The sequence below is a fragment of the Symphalangus syndactylus genome, chromosome 9 (assembly GCF_028878055.3).
Source record: "Symphalangus syndactylus isolate Jambi chromosome 9, NHGRI_mSymSyn1-v2.1_pri, whole genome shotgun sequence".
NCBI classification, from domain to species: domain Eukaryota; kingdom Metazoa; phylum Chordata; class Mammalia; order Primates; family Hylobatidae; genus Symphalangus; species Symphalangus syndactylus.
Genome location: NC_072431.2, coordinates 1,336,868 through 1,341,339, shown reverse-complemented (window position 1 = coordinate 1,341,339; position 4,472 = coordinate 1,336,868). Strand labels below are relative to the sequence as shown.

Below are 4,472 nucleotides of genomic sequence, written 5' to 3'. Positions count from 1 at the left end.
AACACTCTGTCTGTAGAAAATGCAACTGGACATTCGTAGCGCTAAGTGGGTAATAGTGGAAAAAAGAATATGTTCAAATATAAACTACACAGAAGCATTGTATGAAACTTCTTTCTGTTCTGTGCATTCAACTAACAGAGTTGAACCTTACTTTTGATTGAGCCGTTCTGAAACACTCTTTCTGTAGAAACTGCAATTGGACATTCTGAGCGCTAGGAGGCCTATATTGGGAAAAATAATGTCTACAAATAAAAACTACACAGAAGAATTGTGTGAAACTTCTTTCTGTACTGTTTGTTCAACTAAAAGAGTTGAACCTTAGTTTTGATTGAGCCGTTCTGAAACACTCTTTCTGTAGAAAATGCAAGTGGAGATTCGGAGAGCTAAGAGGGTAATAGTGGAAAAAGGAATGTCTCCAAATATAAACTACACAGAATCATTCGGTGAAACTTCTTTCTGATCTGTGCATTCAGCTAACAGAGTTAAACCATACTTTTGATTGAGCAGATCTGAACACTCTTTCTGTAGAAAATGCAACTGGACATTTGGAGCGCTAAGAGCGTAGTAGTGGAAAAAGGAATATATTCAAATATAAACTACACAGAAGCATTCTGTGAAACTTCTTTCTGATCTGAGCATTCAGCTAACAGAGTTAAACCATACTTTTGATTGAGCAGTTTTGAAACACTCTGTCTGTAGAAAATGCAACTGGACATTCGTAGCGCTAAGTGGGTAATAGTGGAAAAAAGAATATGTTCAAATATAAACTACACAGAAGCATTCTGTGAAACTTCTTTCTGTTCTGTGCATTCAACTAACAGAGTTGAACCTTACTTTTGATTGAGCCGTTCTGAAACACTCTTTCTGTAGAAACTGCAATTGGACATTCTGAGCGCTAGGAGGCCTATATTGGGAAAAAGAATGTCTACAAATAAAAACTACACAGAAGAATTTTGGGAAACTTCTTTCTGTTCTGTTTGTTCAACTAATAGATTTGAACCTTAGTTTTGATTGAGCCGTTCTGAAACACTCTTTCTGTTCAAAATGCAAGTGGAGATTCGGCGCGCTTAGAGGGTAATAGTTGAAAAAGGAATGTCTCCAAATATAAACTACACAGAATCATACTGTGAAACTTCTTTCTGATCTGTGCATTCAGCTAACAGAATTAAACCATACTTTTGATTGAGCAGATCTGAACACTCTTTCTGTAGAAAATGCAACTGGACATTTGGAGCGCTAAGAGAGTAGTAGTGGAAAAAGGAATATATTCAAATATAAACTACACAGAAGCATTCTGTGAAACTTCTTTCTGATCTGAGCATTCAGCTAACAGAGTTAAACCATACTTTTGATTGAGCAGTTTTGAAACACTCTGTCTGTAGAAAATGCAACTGGACATTCGTAGCGCTAAGTGGGTAATAGTGGAAAAAAGAATATGTTCAAATATAAACTACACAGAAGCATTGTATGAAACTTCTTTCTGTTCTGTGCATTCAACTAACAGAGTTGAACCTTACTTTTGATTGAGCCGTTCTGAAACACTCTTTCTGTAGAAACTGCAATTGGACATTCTGAGCGCTAAGAGGCCTCTATTGGGAAAAATAATATCTTCAAATAAAAACTACACAGAAGCATTTTGTGAAACTTATTTCTGATATGTTCATTAAGCTAACAGAGTTAAACCATACTTTTGATTGCGCAGTTCTGAACACTCTTTCTGTAGAAAATGCAAGTGGACATTCGGAGCGCTAAGAGGGTAATAGTGGAAAAAGGAATATATTCAAATATAAACTACACAGTAGCATTCTGTGAAAATTCTTTCTGTTCTGTGCATTCAACTAACAGAGTTGAACCTTACTTTTGATTGAGCCGTTCTGAAACAGTCTTTCTGTAGAAACTGCAATTGGACATGATAAGCGCTAAGAGGCCTACATTGGGAAAAAGAATATCTTCAAATAAAAACTACACAGATGCATTCTGTGAAACTTATTTCTGATCTGTAATTTCAGTTAACAGAGATAAAACATATTTTTGATTGAGCAGTTATGAAACACTCTTTTTGTAGAAAATGCAAGTGGAGATTCGGAGCGCTAAGAGGGTAATAGTGGAAAAAGGAATGTCTTCAAATATAAACTACACAGAATCATTCGGTGAAACTTCCTTCCGATCTGTGCATTCAGCTAACAGAGTTAAACCATACTTTTGATTGAGCAGATCTGAACACTCTTTCTGTAGAAAATGCAACTGGACATTTGGAGCGCTAAGAGCATAGTAGTGGAAAAAGGAATATATTCAAATATAAACTACACAGAAGCATTCTGTGAAACTTCTTTCTGATCTGAGCATTCAGCTAACAGAGGTAAACCATACTTTTGATTGAGCAGTTTTGAAACACTCTGTCTGTAGAAAATGCAACTGGACATTCGTAGCGCTAAGTGGGTAATAGTGGAAAAAAGAATATGTTCAAATATAAACTACACAGAAGCATTGTATGAAACTTCTTTCTGTTCTGTGCATTCAACTAACAGAGTTGAACCTTACTTTTTTTTTTTTTTTTTTTTTTTTTTTTTTTTATTATACTTTAGGGTTTTAGGGTACATGTGCACAATGTGCAGGTTTGTTACATATGTATCCATGTGCCATGTTGATTTCCTGCACCCATTAATTCGTCATTTAGCATTAGGTGTATCTCCTAATGCTGTCCCTCCCCCCTCCCCCCACCCCACAACAGTCCCCGGAGCGTGATGTTCCCCTTCCTGTGTCCATGAGTTCTCATTGTTCAATTCCCACCTATGAGTGAGAACATGCGGTGTTTGGTATTTTGTCCTTGCGATAGTTTACTGAGAATGATGTTTTCCAGTTTCATCCATCTCCCTACAAAGGACACGAACTCATCATTTTTTATGGCTGCATAGTATTCCATGCTCTATATGTGCCACATTTTCTTAATCCAGTCTATCGTTGTTGGACATTTGGGTTGGTTCCAACTCTTTGCTATTGTGAATAGTGCCGCAATAAACATACGTGTGCATGTGTCTTTATAGCAGCATGATTTATAGTCCTTTGGGTATATACCCAGTAATGGGATGGCTGGGTCAAATGGTATTTCTAGTTCGAGATCCCTGAGGAATCGCCACACTGACTTCCACAATGGTTGAACTAGTTTACAGTCCCACCAACAGTGTAAAAGTGTTCCTATTTCTCCACATCCTCTCCAGCACCTGTTGTTTCCTGATTTTTTAATGATGGCCATTCTAACTGGTGTGAGATGGTATCTCACTGTGGTTTTGATTTGCATTTCTCTGATGGCCAGTGATGAGGAGCATTTCTTCATGTGTTTTTTGGCTGCATAAATGTCTTCTTTTGAGAAGTGTCTGTTCATGTCCTCTGCCCACTTTTTGATGGGGTTGTTTGTTTTTTTCTTGTAAATTTGTTTGAGTTCATTGTAGATTCTGGATATTAGCCCTTTGTCAGGTGAGTAGGTTGCAAAAATTTTCTCCCATTGTGTAGGTTGCCTGTTCACTCTGATGATAGTTTCTTTTGCTGTGCAGAAGCTCTTTAGTTTAATGAGATCCCATTTGTCGATTTTGGCTTTTGTTGCCATTGCTTTTGGTGTTTTAGACATGAAGTCCTTGCCCACGCCTATGTCCTGAATGGTATTGCCTAGGTTTTCTTGTAGGATTTTAATGGTTTTAGGTCTAACATATAAGTCTTTAATCCATCTTGAATTAATTTTGGTATAAGGTGTAAGGAAGGGATCCAGTTGCAGCTTTCTACATATGGCTAGCCAGTTTTCCCAGCACCATTTATTAAATAGGGAATCCTTTCCCCATTTCTTGTTTTTGTCAGGTTTGTCAAAGATCAGATAGTTGTAGCTATGCGGCATCATTTCTGAGGGCTCTGTTCTGTTCCATTGATCTATGTCTCTGTTGTGGTACCAGTACCATGCTGTTTTGGATACTATAGCCTTGTAGTATAGTTTAAAGTCAGGTAGCGTGATGCCTCCAGCTTTGTTCTTTTGGCTTAGGATTGACTTGGCGATGCGGGCTCTTTTTTGGTTCCATATGAACTTTAAAGTAGTTTTTTCCAATTCTGTGAAGAAAGTCATTGGTAGCTTGATGGGGATGGCGAGAACGACGGTATGAGTTTTCACTCATTTTGTTCAGCTTTTCCAAGGAATGTTTTTTTTGGAGGACTCATCATCGATCTGAACCTTACTTCTGATTGAGCCTTTCTGAAACACTCTTTCTGTAGAAACTGCAATTGGACATTCTGAGCGCTAAGAGGCCTCTATTGGGAAAAATAATATCTTCAAATAAAAACTACACAGAAGCATTGCGTGAAACTTATTTCTGATATGTTCATTAAGCTAACAGAGTTAAACCATACTTTTGATTGCGCAGTTCTGAACACTCTTTCTGTAGAAAATGCAAGTGGACATTCGGAGCGCTAAGAGGGTAATAGTGGAAAAA

General features: G+C 37.5%; 1 pseudogene; it reads right to left on the bottom strand.

The window, feature by feature from the left end:
- Nucleotides 1-4,122: 4,122 nt before the first annotated feature.
- Nucleotides 4,123-4,209, bottom strand: LOC129490877 (uncharacterized; annotated as a pseudogene).
- Between the last annotated feature and the right edge of the window lie 263 nt (nt 4,210-4,472).